This window comes from Juglans microcarpa x Juglans regia, chromosome 3S (assembly GCF_004785595.1).
Source record: "Juglans microcarpa x Juglans regia isolate MS1-56 chromosome 3S, Jm3101_v1.0, whole genome shotgun sequence".
In the NCBI taxonomy this organism is placed as follows: domain Eukaryota; kingdom Viridiplantae; phylum Streptophyta; class Magnoliopsida; order Fagales; family Juglandaceae; genus Juglans; species Juglans microcarpa x Juglans regia.
Window position 1 is genome coordinate 13,838,235 of NC_054599.1, and position 22,868 is coordinate 13,861,102.

Below are 22,868 nucleotides of genomic sequence, written 5' to 3' on the forward strand. Positions count from 1 at the left end.
GTAATATTGGTAAAATCCAAAAAAAAAATCGTTTGAAGGCATTTTGAAAAAAAAAATCTCACTCTGTGGCTCTTGATACCATGTTAGAATAAGAAAGGAAGAGAAGAATAAAGAAGAAAGAGCAGAGAGAGAGAGCTGATGAAAAGATGCTATTGCATTATATTCTCGTGTCCTGTATTACAAGGTGGTGCTGCTTATATACTAAAAGAAGTAAAAGAAACCCTAACAAACTAAAGGACAATCGAATATTCCAAATTCTGTATAGCTATGTAACAGACTCTAAATTTACATAAATGTACATTACAACTCAGCTAAGATAAGGACTTTCTAGTAAATGGATTACAGAAGGACAACAATGGCAGCAAGTCCATTTGATGATGGTTGTGCCTTTATATCAGAATCATCTGTGATGCCACAAGTATTAGCCAGCTGTATCTTCATGATTTGGTAGCTTGCTGATTCCATGTTGATCATGATGCTCTAATATAATATGACTTGATACCTATTTGGAAAATGAATTTATTCAACAAGATCTATTAAAATCCAAAAAATACCTATTTATTCAACATGATACCTATTTATTCAACAACATGATTTCCAACAATAAGTTCAATCAAGCCGGAACAATTGAGGAAATGAGGGCGTAAGCTGTGTAGAGAGTGTATAAGATCCAATCCTGCCACCTAGTGGAGTCGTTGATCTCATCCCACAAGCTGGAAAGAAGAGCTTCAACCACCGCAATCTCTATGGGCATCGAGCTTAGTGGCATTCTGGTTGGGCGATTTTGCAAAGAAGGGGCGAGGGAGGCCTGAGCGAAGCCGCGAGAGTCCCGAATCTAAGAAGAAAAAGGGTTGAGGGAGAAGAGAGAGGCCTGGGTGAGGGTGTCGAGTCTGAGAAGAGAGATGTCTGGGTTGAGGGGAGAAGAAGAAGGGTTGAGAAATGAAACAGGTTGGGAGAGAATTAAGTGAAAGAACCGGTGGATGGGGGAAACCGGGTTTGCCACGTGTGTGTGGTGTGTGCTAGTGACCGGGGTTGAATAGATTTTTCCCTTTTGAATACATGACAAATACATAATCTTTTAATAATAAAAAAACACATGACATTTTTCTAACCTATTTTTTTTAATATAATATATATATATATATTATGTATTTGTCATATCTCTCACATACATATCAATTTTATAGATGTACTAAAGTCTCGTTTGGTCATGCAGTTTGAATGAGAATATTTACGATGGTTTATTGAAAGTCGAATAAAATATTGTTATAATATAATTTTTTAATATTATTTTTATTTAGGATTTGAAAAAGTTGAATTGTTTATTATATTTTGTGTAAGAGCCTAGAAAAATTGTAATGATTATATGAGATAAGAAGAGATGAGATAATTTGGTTTTGTGTAACCAAATCAGTCTTTATTTCAAAGTTGATCTTAACTCATCTTATCTAATCATTATAATTTTCTCAAATTCTCATATAAAATATAATAAACAATTCAACTCTTTTAAATATCAAAATAATAATAATATTAAAAGATAATATTCTAATAATATTTTATTTAATTTTTAATTTTTATCTCAACTCATCAAATCTCAACAAATTATATCTTAACTTCTTTTTTCTTTTTTGTCCCATCTATTTTTTGGGGTACAAAACGTTGTATGCATGTGACGCCCCGACTGCCACGTACAAAAACAAGGGAATCGTGACGTCAGGATGATGACAACACGGGTCACGCATCCCAACGAAATGTGCTCAAGTGTGTGCAATATACAAGAGTGCACAATAAAAATCGCAGCGGATAATATAAATAAGTCATCTAAGTACCAGAAATTTAAATACAAATATTCAAAACAAATTACCTTTAAAGAGTTATACAGTCATCTCAAATATATTACAAAGGCAACACATAAATTGATAAAAAAACGAAACTCGATAAACAGGAGCAATCCCAGATCACTCCACCAACGGAGCTAAGCTAAAACTCGTCATCCTCATAAATCTGCGATACCATAAAATGGTACCACAGGTAAGTATAAACCAAACAACTCTCGGGATAAAAACATATTAATGCAACCAACATGTATTCATACGACAAAATCCACTTAGCCATAAAATACTATTTTTTTCAAAAATGATTATTTTCAACACACGCCAAAATCCCATTTTGGTCCAAAAACATAGTCTATCATTTTCCTAGAAAATGATTCACACAAAACAAACCATTTATCGGACACTGTAGGCGGGAATCGTAGGCGAGACTCTACCACTTCCCTGCTTACCACCATCCCTACCGCGTGCACCGTAGGCGGGAATCACAGGCGGGACACAACCACCATCCCTGCTTACCACCATCCCTACCACGTGCACTGTAGGCGGGAATCACAGGCAGGACTCTACCACCATCTCTGTTTACCACCGTCCCTACAGTCTCTTTTCTTTTTTCTCAAACCAGTCAATCTAATCGTTTCAAACACACTCAAATCATTTCACATGAAAATTCAATTTTCAGATAAACACATGAACATATATGCAATCATGTGAAAACCTAGTTTTCATTTACAAACATGAACATGTGTGCAAATATGCCATATACATGAAACAATACCACAACAACCAACAATTCACAATACCAACCAAACACACAACTCCGTCCACAATCCATCCGACCCCTGAACTCCTCGGACTCAGTCCGGCATGTCCAACCAGATCACAATAATATGTGTTAGTGCAAAAATACATTTAAATCACGAAAGTTCTTTGAAAAAAGTACTTACAGTGTTATATAATAATTTTCAAAGGATCATGAAGCTGCAAGAAGTGGCGGCTCAGCAACGTAACAGTGTAAAATACACTGTGGCCGTGGGTATCAAAAACTCACTTTTCAACGGAGACAAACTAAGACCCGAAATTGATAGGGTAGGGTCTAAAAAGGTCGGTGAAGCTAGTGGTGGTGGTGGTTTGCCGTGGGTGGCGACGCAAATGGTGGTTTTAGGCCAAAAATACCCAAATCGGAAATGGGGTTGGATGTGCTTCACCGGTGACGGATCGGAGCTAGGGTTGGGTCCATTGGGTTGCTAGAAGGTCAAGGATGAAGTGGTGAAGAGATGGTGGCCGGAGGTTGCGCGGGGGTGGTGCGGGAGCTCAAAGGGTGCCGCGGCTTTGCATTGTGCGAGGGAGGTAATGGCGGCGAGGGAGGAGCTGGGAATGGAGGGGAATGGCCGCCGGTGGGTGGAGGAGGAGGAGGAAGGGGCGGTGAGGTGCACAGTGGTGCACGGCGGCGCAGAAAGTCTACAACCCGTATGGGTTTGACACAGCCAGCGAGAAGAGAGAGAGCGAGAGCGTGGGTAAGGGAAACCAGGGTGGGGGAGATCGCCGGAGTGTGGGGAAGGAGGTGGGACGGGCGGTGTCGCCGGACGGAGGCGCACGGTGGCGGACTAGGCAAGCAACGGAAAGCACGGGGAGAGAGAGGGAAGACGTTGCGCGGGAAGGGGAAGAGCAGAAGAAGAAAAGAAAGAAAGGAAAGAAAAGGAGAAAGAGAAAAAGAAAAGTGGGGAAAAGAAATGAGGTCTAGTCCTCACATCTTGAGTCACAAAAATGATCCAACGGAAACGATTTTAAAACAGCAAATCAATTAAAATAATTTAAACGTAATAATACAATGAAAATAAAATAATTAAATCCAACAATCAAATAATTTAAAATAAAGAACAATTTAAAAGCATCACAATAATAAATATTAAGAAAACATATCAAATTTAATTTTTGAAATTTTAAAAATCATAAAATAAACCCACTAAAAATCTACCAATTTTAAAATAAGAGAATAAATTTTTGAATTATTAAAAATAATCTTTCAGTGAAAATACACTAAAATACGGGATGTTACAATGCAGGTTCCACCCAATGTGTAGAAAAGCATCGCAATTTTAAATCAAATCCATCCCTTCTGCATTAAATTAAAGATAAGAGAAAAACTTCAAACATGGTGAACAAAGGGATTTACAGCCTCCAATGACATTGTGATGTGTTTGCATTCCAAAATTAGAAGAATAAGATCGCCTTCATGTAAGCAAATCCCATGCACCCTTCCCATCGCTCTATCTCTTTCTCTCACTTTCTCCGAAACTCTTATGCCCATCGCATGATACAATCAACAACAAAAGAAATACAAATCTTACGAAAAATACAATCAACAACCGATCTTACAGAAAATATTAGGGAATCCGCATGACCTACGGCAATTTCATGATTTATGATTCCGTAAATAGCTCTGACATCATATAAGACTTTGCAGTTTGCACAGATAAATTGGCAAGAAGACTTTATGTCTTTCCATTACAAATGAGAAATTTACGAAATCATTAAATCATGGAATTGCCATAGATCATGCGGATTCCTTAATAGAAAAATGAGAAATTGACAAGAATTTCTCATCAAGTCTTCTTGCCAATTTATCTGTGCAAAGTCTTATATAGTATCAGAGCTATTTACGAAATCATAAATCATGGAATTACTATAGATCATGCGGATTCCCTAATAGAAAAATGAGAAACCGAGTTTTATAGAAAAAAGAGAGTTAATCATATCAAAACCCAAAGAAAATACAACGTATTTCCAAGATTATACTCTCGGGCTCTATTTCGTTAACTAGAAACTAAAGGGGAAAAAACAATTCTAAAAAATTTGTATCTTTCATTTTCATTATTACAAGAAAAATAGAAAATTGAGTTTTATGGAAAAATGAGAGTTAATCTAATCAAAACCCAAAGATAATACAATAGATCTTCGTAATTATAGTTAGGGATATAATCGGTATGGTTCAATCTGATTTTGTACATTTTTTAGAACCGATACTGGATCAATTAACTACCGAAACATTAACTTCCGTTGTCTGATGATATATAACATACCCGATCTTTGATAAAGAATGTTTGGGAATCAAGGGTTTATGACCTAATCTCCTATGGAACTTCCGTTAGGAAATCTTAATTAATACATACTAAAAAGAGAAATTTTTTTACTATAAAGAAATTTAACAAATGTAACTTGATGTGATAAATCAGATTGTAAAATTATTTTTATTATAAATTAAATCTAATGTATCACATAAATTTATATTAATTTATGAGTTTATTTTAGTGAAATTATTTTGAGGCTATATTTTTTTTATTAAAAAATCAAAAAACAAAAGACCATGTTGAGTCAAACGAAGCCAAATCCAATCCAAGATTTGCTTGTGCATGCAACGGCCCACTAATACCTTCTGAACCTGATAGCCCACATATATGGTACTCTCAGCAAACTCAAACTTGGGCGCAGTTTCTGTTTACCTCTTGATTTTGTCCCTAGTCTAGTCTGGAGCTTTAAATATTTTGGGGTTTAAACTTTAAATTATTGGTTTGTTTGGAGATTTGGAGTAGTCTAGCATAAAGAATGATAATCAGATAGTTTATATATAATTTTAAAAAAACTTAGAAATAAAATATTAACTTTTTAAATTGTTTTTCTACTTTTGATTTAATTTTGATGTGTTTGAGTTTTTTTTTAAAATATTATTTTATTATAAACTGATAAAATAGTAGTGGACTGGTTGTTAGTCTAACAGTGCTCCTTTTTTCCGATTTCAGTCCGGTCCGGCTTGGTTTTTTCGATTTTATGGATTATCAATACTAGTAATAATATGATGTTTACATATACTAAACTATTATTCTATTTATATTATAGTATAAGTACATTATTTTATAATAATCAACACACACTGGTATAGTATTGAATTTAAGTATAGTCTATATAAGTTCTAGACTTTTTATATGAATATATGTGATCAAATCTGTAAAAATATATTTACAAAAAGAATATATATATATTATAATTTATTATGCCAAAAATGTATTTATCATTGATATATATATATTATATATATATATCAAAAGTAAGTTTATATTAATAACTTAATATTAATGTTTATGTTTAAAATTAAAATTTTATGTTATATTAATTTATATTATAAGATTAAAGTTTATATGTTATATAAATATATCAAAAGTAAGTTTATATTAATAACTTAATATTAATGTTTATGTTTAAAATTAAAATGTTATGGTATATTAATTTATATTATAAGATTAAAGTTTAAATGTTATATAAAATGTTATATTAAAAATTATAAGATTAATTTTATATTATATGACAGGTTATATTAATTTCATGTGCTAAGATTAATAGACTTGCATAATAAGATTAGAATTTCATGTTATATTAATTAGCAATTTAGCATATAATATATATAATATAATATAAATATATTATAAATATATATACTAGTCCAGTTCGGTTTAAATTGGTTTTCAAAATTTGAAAATCAGTACCGCACCGATTTAGGACCGGTTTCCATTTTTAAGAACCGATACCACACCAGACCGCTAGCAAATTGGACCAAACCCACCGATTCGGTCCGGTCCAACCGGTTTTCTAGTTTTTTTTACACCCCTAATTATAGTCTAGGGATTTGCTTGGTTCCTAGAAAAATGAAGGATAGAAATTGAAAAACTTTGTATCTTTCATTTTCATTGTTACAAGAAAAACGAGAAATTAAGTTTTGTGGGAAAAAGAGTGTTAATCTTATCAAAACCCAAAGGTAATACAACATATTTCAAAATTATAATATAGGACTCTATTTGGTTTCCAAGAAAATGATGGAAGAAATCGAATAAATTTGTATCTTTCATTTTCATTGCCCTAACACAAACACAATGCTACTCTTAGCTTGACCTAAAACACAATGCTATTCATTTTGTAAGCTAAAAACCAGAGTAACAGTTGAGCTAAGCAAAATTAAAGGAGAAAATAGAAAATGTTGGGCGAGAGAGAGAGAGAGAGAAAGATGTATGGGATCTGCTTACATGAGGGTGGTTCTATTCTTCTTTTCTTGAAATGCAAACATGTCACAATGCCATTAGAGCATGTAAATCCCATCTATTTATTGAGTCCGGCCTCTAGCCTCTCTTTAAAGACAAATGATATTTGTAGTCAGTGTGCAAGTTCTAAACTCTCTCTTTGAAAAAAAATGGGTAAATTTAAGAGCCACATGAAAAAACTACTTTTTTAATAGTGAACCCCATTTTTTTCAAATAAAGTGTGTATGACTTACATACTCTAAAACTACATCTAGCATTACTCTTTACTATCTCATTTTATTAATATTAGATGGAACCAAAGTCACGTAATTCCTTCAATTGTTTTATTTTTAAACTATCTCTCATTTTTTTGCTCGGCTAATAAATTTGTTGTTTTATTGGTTTTAAATGGCTCAATATCATAAAAGTGAATGATTCAATGTTTTATTTTATTTTTGCTGGTATGAGATCAGCTATGCCATATGAAAAGTATCTTGGAGTACCCCCAATTGTGTTGGCAGAGCTAAACATAAGGCTTTCAAGGGCATTTTAGATAAAGTTAGAACAAGATTGAGCAGTCATATAGTGAAGACATTATCCCAAGCAGGAAGAGAGATCTTTATCAAAACAGTTGTCCAAGCATTACCTACTTATACTATGAGTGTCTTTAAGCTTCCTAATTCACTCTTGAAAGACACTAATAGTGTTATACAAAACTTTTGGTGGGGGCAACAGCAACGGGAAAATAGAATCCATTGGGTTTCTTGGAATCGAATGGGAAAGACTAAAGCTGCAGGTAGCATGGGTTTTAGGGATCTTGAATGTTTCCACAAAGTTATGCTTGCAAAACAATGTTGAAGATTAATTCAGAATCCAAACTCTTTAGCAGCCATGATGTTGAAAGCAAAGTATTTTAAGCATTCTAACTTCCAATCAGCAAAGTTGGGAGCTAGTCCATCTTTTATATGGAGGAGCTTCATTGCAGTAAGACCAGTCATCTTTGAGGGTTTGGTTTGAAGGGTAGGCACATGTAAAAATATTCACATATGGCAAGATAAATGGTTGAATATTTCCCAACATAAAAAGGTATTCAGTGTTGTCAAAGTTTTGGTTAGCAAGGCCATAGTAGCAGAATTAATTGAACCAGTCTCTAAAGTCTGGAAGAGAGACCTTGTGTAGCAGATTTTTTATAGTGGTGAGGCAGAAGCTATTCTAAGAACCCCAATCAGCTCTCTGAATAGCAAGGATGGATTGATATGAAAGGGCACTCATAATGGCTATTTTTTGTGAGGAGTGCTTACCACATGGTGAAGGAGAAGGAACTTGCATATCAGGGACAGTCACCAAATAGTGACCAGTTTAAGGGGGTATGGCAGCAGATTTGGCACTTAGATGTGCCCCCAGGTGAAAAGGTATTCATACGGAGGGCTTGTCTTGAAGCACTTCCCACTCAGTCAAGTTTATTCAAAAGAAAGATTGTTGATCACCCTTTATGCCCCATCTGCAATTTGGACGAGGAAAATGTGGTTCATGTTCTTTGGAGGTGTGGATCTATAAGGGATGTTTGGAGTCAATGTTCAAAAAAGCTTCAAGAATGTTATCTGCCACAACTTTCAATGCTGCAACTTGTCAAAGCCATTACAATCTCTATGGATCAATGTGTGTTACAAGAGTTTATGTTAGTAGCTAAAATGATCTGGTGGAGAAGAAACTACTTGTATTTAACAAAGACTTTAATCATCCTAATTCTTTGGTTAAGGAGGCCAAGCACATCCTAGAACTGCTTAGCGGGAAAGATCAGAGAATTAGCAGTAGAGTCATATTAGTGTGCTCATTAGCAGAGGTTTGGTCACCACCTCCTTCCAATTGGTACAAAATCAACTAGGATGGGGCTATTGATTAGCTCAAAGGTTTGATTGGCATTGGCATATGTGTTAGGGACTGCGAGGGTCTGATTGTTGCCACTTTGAGGCTTAATAAACAACTATTTCCTGATCCATTGCTAGCTGAGTCTTATGGTGCATTACAGGCAATTAAATTTGGTCTTCACTTAGGTCTTGGACAGGTGGTAATTGAAGTGGTCTCAATGCAGGTTACAAATGATCTTAAGGTCACTGCATAGGCTTGGTCCAATGCAAGCATGTTTGTGAGTGAGGCTAGAGTTTTATTAAGACAATATGCTAGTGTGAAATTTCTCATGTTAGGAGAAATGGTAATATCATAGCACACTTGTTAGAAAAAAATATTCTTTCCATTTCTGACTTCATTGTAACAATAGAGGAGGCTCCTCCATGTATCTCATCTTTAATTTAATGAAATGTGAGAAGAGATTTCCTTTCAAAAAAAATATATATATTATTCCCCCTCATCAAGAGAGTCTGCAACTACTATTAGCTCCTTTAGTTTTTTGGGACGGTTACTAATAATGAAGCTGAGTTACATGCAGTGGTGGAAGCAATAAAATACTATCGTCAGATGGGGCATTTTTGTATTAATATTAAATGTGATTCTTTAATTGTAGTGAAATGGTTGAGGGGAAAAATGTACAGTTTGGTATCTCTGAGATTTTTGGGATCAATTGTTAGCTCTTTTGGATGGTTTTAAATTTTCTATTAATCATTTGTAAAGAGAATGTAATAAGATAATAGATGAGTTAGCTAGAGGTGGTGCTATGGGAAGAGAGTGTTTTCTTTCTAATGTTGCCCAGTTATCTCAAGAAGTGATGGGGTTGTACAAGCTGGATAGGATGGAAACGTGTTATGTTAGACGACGGTAATGGTGTTTTGGGGTAGGATTGGTTTGCTGGGCAGGTTTTTAGTGTGATTGAAATTGTTTGGTGTGCTGTAATAATGTGGTTGTGATTGTAAGAATGGTTTTCTTCCGCCATAAATGAGAGTTTTAATAAAATTGGAGAAGGGTCGCTATTGGACATATGGCTCTAACTCTTTAAAAAAAAAAAAACTACTATTAGCTCTTATAGTTTGAGTTATTTAGAAATAGAATCCTCCGTCAAGTTTTGTTTTCATCAACGTTAATTAAAAAAACTCGTCCCAGAATTACGGACTGTCAATTTTTAAAAAGTAAAATAAATTAAAATTATTCAAAATAAAAAATTTATAAAAACTATGGAATTAAGAAAAATACCTAGAAAAGCCGCATCTTGGTTGCTACCCCTACCTACACCAAGTACAGTACTCATATTCTGGCCACCACGTGGGTGGCCCTAGGTGGCTACCACAACCGCCATGTGTAAGCAATCTAGCCACCTCGGCCATCATGTGGGTGTCCTAGTTTTAAGAACGTGATGGGTTAACTCATCTTATCTCAATATTCAAACACCACTCAAATATAAACATTTTTCAATTTTAAAATTTCAACTTTTTTATCTAATCATTACAAATTTATTAAACTTTCAAACAAGGTACAAAAAATAATTAAATATTTTCAAATTCCAAAATAAAAATAATATTAAAAAGTCATACTAACAATATTTTAACTTTATAATATTTTTATTTCACTTTTTTTTCTCTCATTTTCCAAAAATTTATAAAACATCTTAAATCAAATCATTCTCCTACTATTCACTAATTATTTCACTACTAGTAAAGATTTTTCATCTCATTTCATTATCTAAATGTAATCGTTCAAGTTTTTCTTTTCAATATAAAAATTAATTTATTGTCATAAACAATTATTTTCTAGTTTTGTAAAGAACTTTTAGTCTATACTTTTAAAAAATGAAGTATATGTGCTAGTGTGGCATCCTTATGGAAGCCTCACTCGCGCTCAAGTGTTTACGGTCGTGTTGGAAGGATGAATCAAGGACTATCTCGAGGCAACGCCAAGATCCGAATGGTTGAAAGATGAAATCCAAGACTAACTCGGGCTAGCACTCAATTCTTGAAAATTGGGGTGAAAAAGCATAAGTTTCACTTTTATTCAAAATAGCATAATAATCAATTAGAATGCAAAACTAAAATAAATAATACTAAGGTTCGGCTAGCCCTCCCCCAATTATCACAATCTCAAAACAATTCAAACTTCTAAAATTAAGGAAACAATCCCAACAACTCCTAAAATAAAGGAAACAAATTAACTAAATAACAAATAGATAAAATTCCCAATTTGAAGAAGTACAACTCGGTCATCATCCTCCAAATCGCCCAAAACCCTAAAATCATGGGATTTGCCTCATCCCTTAAATTCAAGGGATTTCCCAACAACTTAATCAACTTCTAGGTGGCAATCGGTCAGTCCACATGGCCTTGCCTTGTGCGCCCAAAGTCTCACCCTCCGTGCCATGCAAGCACCCCAAAGCCACCATCCTCGCCTCGACACGCTTAGCCCTCCTAGTGGCATTGCGGATAGCCCTTCTTACATCTCCATCATTCCTCCCCCCTTCAAGACCGACCTTGTCCTCAAGGTTTAGTTCTAGAAATTGCTCCTTGAGAATGAACCCGAACATTCTCCCATGTAGCATCTTCGGTTGGAAGCCCCTTCCATTGAACCAAGGCTTCCATTCTCACTTGGCCACCCTTCCTCACAAGCCTATACTCCATGATCTTTTCATGTTGGATTTCCATCCTTCCCTCTTCATCCGCCATGGGAAACTCGTTCACCACCTTGGTTGGATCTCCAGCCTTCCTCCTTAGCCATGAGACATGAAAAATAGGATGAATGTGAACTCTGGCCGGTAAGTCAAGCTTGTGAGCAAGTTGTACGCACTTCTCCAACACTTGATATGGGCCAAAATATTTAGCTCTCAACTTGCTCAATGTTGCCTTGAATAATGCCTTGTGCTCCGTCGATAAGTATTTGAGAAAGACCCAATCTCCTGACTCAAAGGACTCCATGCTTCTTCCCTTGTCAAAGTGCTTCTTCATTTGGTCTTGAGCACGTGCCAAGTTCTTTTTGAGTTCTTTCAAGATCTCATCCCTCTCTCTAAGCTCCATATCCACCAACTCATTAGGTGAACTTCCTACTTCATAGGCTACAAGCACCGATGGTGGCTTCCCAAAATGCGTCTCAAATGGTGTCATCTTGATTGATCGGTGGTACGATGTGTTGTACCAAAGTTCAACCCAAGCCAAATGCTCCTCCCACTTCTTCGGGTATTGGTGCACAAAGCACCTAAGGTATTGCTCAAGAGTCCGGTTGGTCACCTCCGTTTGGCCATCAGTTTGAGGGTCATAGGTTGAACTTTGGGCCAATTCCATCCCATGCATCTTGAAGTACTCATTCCAAAAATTGCTCATGATCACACGGTCTCTATCCGTCACAATGCTTCTCGGCATCCCATGGAGCTTCATCACGTGATCCACATAAAGTTTAGTCTTGGTCATGTATGGATGCACCCTTGCAATGAAGTGTGCATACTTAGTCAAGCGGTTTACCACCACAAGAACCCCATCACATCCATTTGAAAGTGGCAACCTTCCACAAAGTCTATGGTGACATCCTCCCAAGTGTGAGTAGGGATTGGTAAGGGTTGCATCAACCCCTTGGGCTTGCTACTCTCACTCTTCACCCTTTGACAAGTGTCACACCTCTTAACATACTCCCTCACATCTCATTTCATGCCATCCTAATAGAACAAGTTAGCCACCCTTACCCAAGTATGGTACACTCTCGAATGTACCCTTTCCTTGGTATCATGAAAGTGGCTTAAAATCTTCTTTCTAAGATCTCCCATACTCGGCACCATTACTCTCCCCTTATATTTTAGTAGCCCATCACACATCTCATAGTTTTCTAATCCCTTAGCCTCCACATCTAACTTCTCCATCACCTTTCTACACCTTAGATCATTTTTTATTCCCTCTCTAATCTCATCCCACACTCCCCATGGAGGAACCGAAAGGGCCTCCAATACCTCATCATCTTCCCTCCTAGATAGGGCATCAGCTACACGATTCTCCCTACCCAGCCTATACACCAATTGAAATTCAAACCCAAGTATCTTAGATACCCACTTTTGTTGATCCGAGGTGGTGATTCTTTGCTCCAAAAGATGCTTCAAAGGTTGTTGATCAGTGACTATCAAGAACTTCCACCCCAACAAATAAGGCCTTCATACCCTAACGACATCCATGATAGTAAGCATCTCCCGTGCATACACACTCCACCCTTTCTTTTGAACACCAAGGCAATCATGGAAACCAATGTGGGCCTACTCTTAAAGATCTTTTGCAAGTTTCAGATGAGTAAATTACAAGATCAAGGGCCAAGAAGATCAATGAAGCAATGCAAACATTGGTGCAATCCACTTGGAATGAAGCTAGCAAGAGCCCAATACTCAAGATGGGCTTGAAAGAAGGAGAAAAAGTTTTGATCCACTTGATTCAAGCTGTGAAAGACATGATTTAGAGATAAGGCCTATTGTTATTGGAGGCTTCCAATTTGGTTAAAAGATTTATTTTATTAGTTTAGAATAAGTGGGCTTGAAGATACTTGCTTTGTGATGTTGTGCCTATGCATGCTGGCCATATTTTGTTGGGGAGGCTGTGACAGTATGATAGAAGGGTGACACATGATGAGTTCAAAAACATGTACAGTTTTGAAAAGGATGGCAAAAAATTCAAGCTTGCTCCTTTAACTCCAAGCCAGGTCTATGAGGACCAATTGAAACTGAAAAGTGAGGTTGTTCAAAAAAGAAAAAGTGAAGATGAGAGTGATCAAAAGAGAAAGAGTGAAAATAAGAGTGATCAAAAAAGAAAAAGTGATTGAGCAAAAAAGAAAGAGTGAGAGTGAAAATGAGCATAAAAGAAAGAGTGAAAAAGAAAGTAGAGAGGTGACTGAGAGTAAAGAAAAAATAGTGGAGCCACGAGAGAAAAAGAAAGAGAGTCTGCAGAGATAAAATGAAAGGCAAAAGTGAGTTTCTATGCAAGAGAGAGTGAGGTTAAGAGGACTTTCTTCTTAGATCTCCCTATGATTTTTCTTGTCTATAAAGAGTCTTATCTTACTCTTGATGAAACTAACCAGTCTCTTCCTAGTTTGGTTGTTTCTTTGTTACAGGAGTTTGAGGATGTATTCCTGGAGGAGATGCCAAATGAGTTGCCATCCATTAGAGGCATTGAGTATCAGATTGATTTTGTGCCCGGAGCTGCTATTCCAAACCGACCAGCCTATAGGAGTAATCCAGAGGAGACAAATGAGCTTCAGAGTCAAGTTGAGGATTTGATGAGTAAGGGGTATGTGAGGGAGAGCATGAGCCCTTGTGCAATACCAGTGCTACTAGTGCCAAAGAAGGATGGGACGTGGAGGATGTGCGTTGGTTGCAAGGCGGTCAACAATATCACGATAAAGTATCGTCATCCCATTCTTAGATTGGATGATATGCTTGGTGAATTGCATGGCTCATGTATTTTCAGTAAAATTGATCTTAAAAGTGGGTACCATCAAATTAGAATGAAAGATGGTGATGAATGGAAAACTGCTTTTAAGACTAAGTATGGGCTTTATGAATGGTTAGTTATGTCATTTGGACTTACAAATATGCCCAATACTTTCATGAGATTAATGAATTATGTCCTATGTGCGTTCATAGGCAAGCTTGTGGTTGTGTACTTTGATGATATACTAGTGTACAACAAGGACTTAAATGAACATATTGACCATTTGGGATATGTGTTTGATGTGTTGAGATGTGAAAAATTGTATGCTAATTTCAAGAAATGTACCTTTTCAAGGAAAAAGTTCTTTTTCTTGGTTACGTTGTTAGTACAAAAGGTATTGAGGTGGATGAAGAGAAAGTCAAGGTCATCAAGGAGTGGCCAACGCCAAAAATCATCACTGAGGTAAGAAGCTTTCATGATATAGCTAGCTTTTATAGGTGTTTTGTTAAAGACTTTAGCACCATTGTTGCACCACTCAATGAGGTAATTAAAAAAAATGTTAGGTTTCATTGGGGGCTAATCAAGAGAATGTTTTTGCCATTATTAAAGAAAGGTTGTGCTTTGCACCTGTGTTAGCAATACCTGATTTTAACAAAACTTTTGAAATTGAATGTGATGCCTCGGGAATAGGGATTAGAGTCGTTTTGATGCAGGATAGGCGGCCCATAGCCTTCTTCAGTGAAATGCTAAGTGGGGTATTCCTGAAATACCCTACTTATGACAAAGAGTTTTATGCTCTTGTTCGTGCATTAGAGACTTAGCAGTACTACCTGTGGCCAAGGGAATTTGTGATCCACATTGATTATAAATCATTGAAGCATCTCAAGGGTCAAGATAAGTTGAATAAAAGGCATGATAGATGGATGGAATACATTGAGACCTTTCCTTATGTCATCCGTTACAAGCAAGGTAAGGAGAACATTGTTGTTGATGCTCTATCCCTGATGTATGTACATCTTACTTCTATGAGTGCTAAATGCTTGGGTTTGAATATGTGAAAGACATGTATGCCGATGATGCTGACTTTTCTGATGTGTATATGGCATGTGATAAGGTGGCATTTGGTAAATTTTACAAGCATGATGGTTATTTGCTTAAGGAAAGCAAACTTTGTGTGCCAAATTGTTCTATGTGTGAGTTATTGGTGCGTGAGGCACATGGTGGGAGATTAATGGGACACTTTGGTGTTAAGAAAACTTTAGACATTTTGCGTGAACATTTTTTTTGGCCTAAGATGAAGAGAGATGTTAATCGTATTTGTAGAAGGTGCATTACATGTAGAAAGACCAAATCTAAGGTTTTGTCACATGGGTTGTATACATCCTTATCTGTTCCTAGTGACCTATGGGTAGACATATCTATAGACTTTGTTTTAGGGCTGCCTAGGACAAAAAGTGGTAAAGATTCTATTTTTGTGGTTGTGGATAGATTTAGTAAGATGACAAATTTCATTCCATGCCATAAAACAGATGATGCCACAAACATAGCTGACTTGTTTTTCTAGGAGATAGTGCGAGTCCATGGTTTACCTAGGAGTATTGTTTCTGATAGGGATGTTAAATTCCTTAGCTACTTTTGGAAGGTGTTGTAGGGGAAATTGGGTACGAAGCTCTTATTTTTCACTACTTGTCATCCGCAGACTGATGGTCAGACTGAAGTAGTTAATAGGAATTTAACTCAGCTTTTACGCACTGTTGTTCATAAGAATTTAAAAATTTGGGAGGATTGTTTGCTATTTATAGAGTTTGCATATAATAGGATCATGCATACTACTACTTCATATTCTCATTTTGAATTTTTTTATGGTTTTAATCCACTTACTCCTTTAGATTTGATGCATTTACTTATTGATGGCAGGAGTAGCTTGGTTGGATAAAAGAATGCGGAGTTGGTGAAGTCACTTCATGAGAGGGTACGGCTTCAAATTGTCCAAAAGAATAAAATGGTTGCTTCCTAAGCCAATAAAGGGCGAATGCATGTCATCTTTAAACCTGGAGATTGGGTTTGGGTTCACATGTGCAAAGAAAGATTCCCAGCCCATAGAAGGGCTAAGTTGCATCCTCGAGGAGATGGACCTTTCCAAATTATTGAGAAATTTAATTACAATACATATAAAGTGGATCTTCTAGGTGAGTATAATATTTCTGCTACTTTCAATGTTTCTGATATTTCTCCTTTGGATGTAGGTGAAGATTTGGGATCGAATCCTTTTGAGGAGAGGGGGAATGATGGGAACCAAGTTGGGCCTACTCTTAAAGATCTTTTACAAGTTCCAGACGGGCCAATTACAAGATCAAGGGCGAAGAAGATCAAGGAAGCAATGCAAGGATTGGTGCAATCCACTTGGGATGAAGCTAGCAAGAGCGCAACACTCAAGATGGGCTTAAAAGAAGGAGAACCAGTTTTGATTCACTTGATTCAAGATGTGGACGACATAACTTAGAGATAGGGCCTATTGTTATTGGAAGCTTCCAATTTACTTAAAGGATTTATTTTATTAGTTTAGAATAAGTGGGCTTGAAGATGCTTGGCCCACATGTCTTATTTCTTATGAACTAGAAATTTCGGGAAGGCTTTGTATTTTGCCCAAGGGCTTATTTGGAAAGTTACTTTTTAGGAAATAGGGTTTCAAGAGATTATTGTAGCGTTACTGTAGCTGCGACACTGTTCATCCAGGGGCATTTTGGATAAAAGAGATTTTATTTTGGCTAAGGTTTTAATTAAGTTTGGTTTAAATACTCTTTGTAGCCTCATTTGAAGTTGTAGATAATATTAAATTTTATTTGTGCGTTGAGTTTAATCCTCTTGTTCTTGATTGAACTTTTGATCTTATCAAAGGTAAATCACAACCTTTGTGGCGTTCCTCCTTGTAATTTGGGTTCTTGAGATGAGTTCTTCAACAAGTCTAGATTTTGATATAGTTTAGGTTCTTGAAACGAGTTCTCATCGGGTTTAGATTTTCCATCCATTGACTTGATTTTGGCTTTCTTGGAGAGTTTCAAATTGATTGTGGGTTCAAGGGATTTCATTCCTACGGGTTCATATCAAAGGGCCTTGCTAATGAAGGCTAGTGGCCTCTCTTCTTGTGTCAATACCGCACCTACCCCCACATTGCTTGTATTCGTGTGTAATTCAAATGCCTTATCAAAATTAGGCACAGGAAGGTCGGGTGTAGTGTTGTCATGGCCTTCTTCAAAGCTTCAAACGCCTTCTCCCCCTCTTCACTCCAAACGAAATTATTCTTTTTGAGCATGTTGGTGAGTGGTCTTGCAATGGAAGCATAATCCTTGACAAACTTTCTATAGTAACCCGTGAGCCCTAGAAAGCCCCTCAATTCGGTGATGGTCTTTGGTTTGGGCCAAGCCACCATAGCTCAACCTTTCTTGAATCCACCTTGACCCCCTCATGTGAGATCAAATGCCCCAAATACCGAATTTCCCCTTGGCCGAATGCACACTTGGACAACTTAATATAAAAAGAGTTGTCAAGTAGTACCCCCAAGATAAACTCCAAATGCTCCAAATGATCCTCACATGTCTTCAAATAAACAAGAATATCATCGAAAAATACAAACATATACCTCCTCAAATACAGCTTAAAGATTTGGTTCATGCATGCTTGAAAAGTTGAAGGAGCATTGCATAGACCAAACGGCATCACCAAGTACTCGAAGTGGCCATTGTGAGTTCGAAAAGCCGTCTTGTGAAGTCCCCTTCATGCACCCTTATTTGACGGTATCCGGCCCTTAGATCAAGTTTAGAGAAGAACATCGAACCTCCAAGCTCATCTTGTCATCAATGGTCGGAATTGGAAATCTATCCTTGATAGTAGCCTCATTCAAGGCTCTGTAGTCGGTGCAAAACCTCCATGTGCCATCCTTCTTCTTCACTAAGAGAACAAGACTTGAGAATAGGCTAGTGCTTGGCCGGATGAGCCCATTAGCCAACATCTTATTGACTTGCTTTTCGATCTCGGTCTTTTGGTAATAGGCATACCGGTAGGGGGCCACATTAACCGGTTTGGCTTCCTCCTTCAATGGAATGCGATGGTCAAATTCCCTTGAGGAGTGGAAGTGTCTTCAGATCCTCTCCATCACCCTAGAAAACCTCCCCAACAAACCCCTCAAGTCATTAGGATCCTCGGCCCCTAACTCCCTCTTCATGCTCCCATCTTCCGCTTCATGCCCCTCACTCAAGCCCCTCGGTTGGGAGGCTAATGTGATTGCAAAACATTGCCCCCCTTGTCTTAAGATCTTCTCCATCTCATTAGGCCCCACAGCCTTACGTCCTCCTTTTCCATTCATCCTCATGGTCAACCATTTGCCCTCCATCATAAACTCCATAGTCATTTTTCTAGAGTCCAAGACTATCTTCCCTAGCTCCTCTAGCCATTGCACACCCAACACAATGTTCAACTCCACAATAGGCAAAGAATACAAATCTACTACAATCTCAAGGCCTTGTGTTTTCAAACATACCTTTTTATATACTTCTCTACACATCAACTTCTCCCCACTAGCTACCTTGACCTCAAATGGAGTGATAGAAGTCATTGGCAACCCCAAGCTCTCGGCCACTTTAGAGTTGATGAAGTTTAGAGATGAACCATTATCAACAAGAACCGTTACCTCTATCTTGCCAATGTGAGCTTGTGTTCTCATCATTCTAGGTCCCGCAACACCCGCCAATGCATGGATAGAAATATGAGGATCTCCCCCCAAGGCCTCATCTTGTTCTTGCTCTTCTTTCCCTTGCTCTTCCTCCGACTCCATCTCTATGAGAAAATTTTGCTTGGCTTTGCATTTGTTCTCATCGTTCTTTCCCTTGCTCTTCACGCTCATGGATAATGGTTTGGTTCCACTTGATGCACCTCCACTAGGACCTCCCGGTGAGAAGTCCATGCTAAAAGTTTTGTTTGCACCAAACATGGAAACCATTGGGGGTGGTTTCCTCACCTCCAAACGGCTATTCTTCCTCAAATCTTGGAGTTGATCTTCCTTAATCCGTGCAACCTCCAAGGCTTGCATCAAGGCCTTTGGCATCTTAAGCTTTACCTCTGCCGCCAACTCACTCTTCAAGCCTCCCATGAAAGTCCCAATGAGAGCCTTCTCCGACCACTTGTGTACCTTTGTAGACAAGTATTCGAACTTTTTTTGATAATCCCTTAAAGATCCAGTTTGCTTGATCTTTGAGAGAGTCTCATGGTAGTCCATATACTCGGTTGGCCCGAACCTCCCTAATAGCTCCTTGACAAATTTCCACCATTTCAACTCCCTCCTTTGAACTCTATAGGTCTTCCTCATTCATTGCCACCATTGGTTAGCCCCCTCAAGAAAGTAGGCGACATAGGACACTTTAGCATGGCCTTCCATGTGATTATGCTCGAAGTATTGCTCGGCTCTACTAATCCAAGTGCTCAGGTCATCACCATTGAACTTGGAAAAGTCCATTTTTGGTTTGAGAACTTTCCCCCTATGTGCACCTCTTCTCTCACATCGTTTCCCTTCCTCCTTTTCACTTTCCTTGGTTGATTCCTCATTTTTGCTTGAGGAAACTTGATTAGATAAATCCGAATCCTCCACCCTCTCACAGTGTTGGCTTCTTCTAGACCCCACAAAGCCCTCGAGACTATGAAGCATCTCGGCTCTTCTTCTATGGCGCGTTCCATCTTCATTCCTCCTTTGATCCACCAATTGGTGGAGCACCTCCTAACCTTCCAAGCCGTTCATTGGTGGTAGTGTGTTGTGCCTCCACAGTGGCTTCAAGGTTCTCAATCCACTCCCTACGCATTGGTTGTCGATAGGCCATGATCTCCTCCTTGGCTTCCTCTCCACGGGTTGGACGTCTTTCAATGAAAGCACCAATGATGGAAGCCTCACTCGCGCTCAAGTGTTTACGGTCGTGTTGGATGGATGAATCAAAGGCTATCTCGAGGCGACACCAAGATCCAAATGGTTGGAAGATGAAAATCAAGACTAACTCGAGCAAGCACTCAATTATCGAAAATTAGGGTAACAAAGCATAAGCTTCACTTTTATTCAAAATAGCATAATAATAAATTATAATGCAAATCTGAAATAAATAGTACTAGGGTTTGGCTAGCCCTCTCTTAATTATCACAATCCCAAAACAATTCCAACTTCTAAAATTAAGGAAACAATCCCAACAACTCCTAAAATAAAGGAAACAAATTAGCTAAATAACAAATAGATAAACTTCCTAATTTGAAGAAGTACAACTCGGTCATCATCTGCCAAATTGCCCAATCTCCTAAAATCAAGGGATTTGCCTCATCCCCTAAATTCAAGAGATTTGCCAACAACTCGTTCAACTTCTAGGTGGCAATCGGTCGGTCCTACATGGCCTTGTCTTGTGCGCCCAAAGTCTTACCCTCCACGCCTAAAGCCTCACCCTTCACTCCATGCAAGCACCCCAAAGCCACCCTCCTTGCCTCATCACGCTTAGCCTTCCTAGTGGTATTGAGGATAGCCCTTCTTGCATCTCCATCACTCCCCTAGGGGCCAGCCCCTAATCATGTTTTAGCAGGGGTGTTGGCGTGTCGCAGTATCGGGGATGCGTACCGCACGAGTCATATCTCTTGCCTCCCTTAAAAGAGGGTCTTGTGTGAAAAACAACGGAAAATATTAAAGTCATGAAAACTAAACTATCAATCTCAAGTATATGGTGTAAAGCCAAAATAAAGAGATGATAGAGTGTAAAGCTAGGATTAATGAGATTATAAATGATGAAGGCTGATTTATCTTGTTTAGTATAATATTGGAGCATACACATGTTTGTAGTTCGAGAAATGCAAAACATTTAAGATACTTTAAGAGAGTAAATGCTTGTGTGGCTAAGAGGTTTGAAATAATGATGCGGCAAGAATTCGCATGGCAAAAAACTTAGGAAGAATCTTATAACCGTTCGGGTTTATCTTTCCCCAAAAGCAGCCCTCAAATAACCTAATGCCACGTAGGTGTTCCATTAGAAGTACAACAGGACCACACCCGAGAAAAAATTTCAAGAGTCACACATAGATCTGATCCTCTCAGATCTCTTCTTCGACCAAAAAGCATCCCCTTGGTCCCCCATGTGTATCGCAGCCTCATAGCCATCCTAACCCGACAGCCACCTCTTGCCCACTACCTTCATTGGCGAGCACCCTCTCAACACTCAGATCTGCCCCTCTCAGCTATAGTCTCGCCTGCTTTCCAACATGTCGACAAGGGCATCAGTCTCAAGGAGATTAAAAATGAGTCTGTTGATCTGGTACTCTCTCCCTCTCCCTTTCTCTCTCTGTATGAATATGTTTGGTTCCCGAGAAGACTTCTTTCAGTGGATCCAAAAAATTTTACCTTTTGTTTTCATTCTAATATGTTAAAGGACTAAAACCAGCTTGAGCAATCCATGCATGCGGATTATTATTCATTTCACTCTATATTTATATCTTTTGGAACTCAAAATGTTTTCGAGCAATCCTGATTGTGCGTATATATATATATATATATATATATATATATATATCTTTTTTATTTTTTGTTCGATGTGTTTTGCTTATTTTGGATGGCATAGATCTGAAGAACATGTTTGTACGTTTTTCCTTTCCTTTTGACGCCCAAAACCATCAGCCAAACTTGTGGCAGTGAAACTCTAGATTTCTATCGTGCGGCGGTGCTAACTGCTAAGAAACTGGAATCACAGAGGATTGGCATATCTCCTTTTGTTTCCCATGTGAATGAGTGTATTGTAAGTTTGATGTAATTTTTGAGGTGGTAGCATATTTGTGGAAGGCTGTTAAACAAAGAAATCAGCTCGACTGCTTTGAAGAGAAACTAAAAAACTTAAGGGTTTTAGTTGTTAAATCAAGGGTACGTGAATATGCCGTTTGGAAAACAGGTTTATCGACAAAGCACGACAACTTCATCTTAGGATTGGAGATGTCGTAACTCTTCATAATTACTTCAGGGAAATGCATAAAAAGAAAATTCAAAATCTTACTATGAAAGTTTTTAATAAACGTTATTGTCACATTCAAAGTTTGTAATCTAGCTCAACTATTTCAATGTTAAAACCTTAACAAGCAGCCACGGCAAAAAAAATAAGAACAAGACCGAACATGTTACCTGGTTATTGGACTATAGAAAATCTTAGCAACTCCGATGAGAAGAAAAAAGAAGGCGTTAAGAGGACCCTCCTGGCCCAACTGGCAAAAAAACAAAAACAAATGGTACAACCATGTATAAAATAAAAATAAAAACAATAATGGCAAAAAAACACAAGGTTCTGTACCACAAGAACAAAACAAGAACATATACCTTGAAAAGGGATGGTGGTCGGCAGTGCTAGATGGAAGGGGAACCGAGGAAGAGGCACTTACATGCACAACGACATCTATTTCAAAATAGGGTCTCCAAACGTTGGGCTGTTCTCTTTGAGGGTTTCAAAAATTTATGGTTGGTATGCCGGAATCAGTGATCGGGAAGGATGGTTACTTCAGTCGAAAGTGGTGAACAATTTCAAGTCTCGGGTGGGTTTTATATATCGGGATGCCATTAGCGTTCAGATTGAGGCATT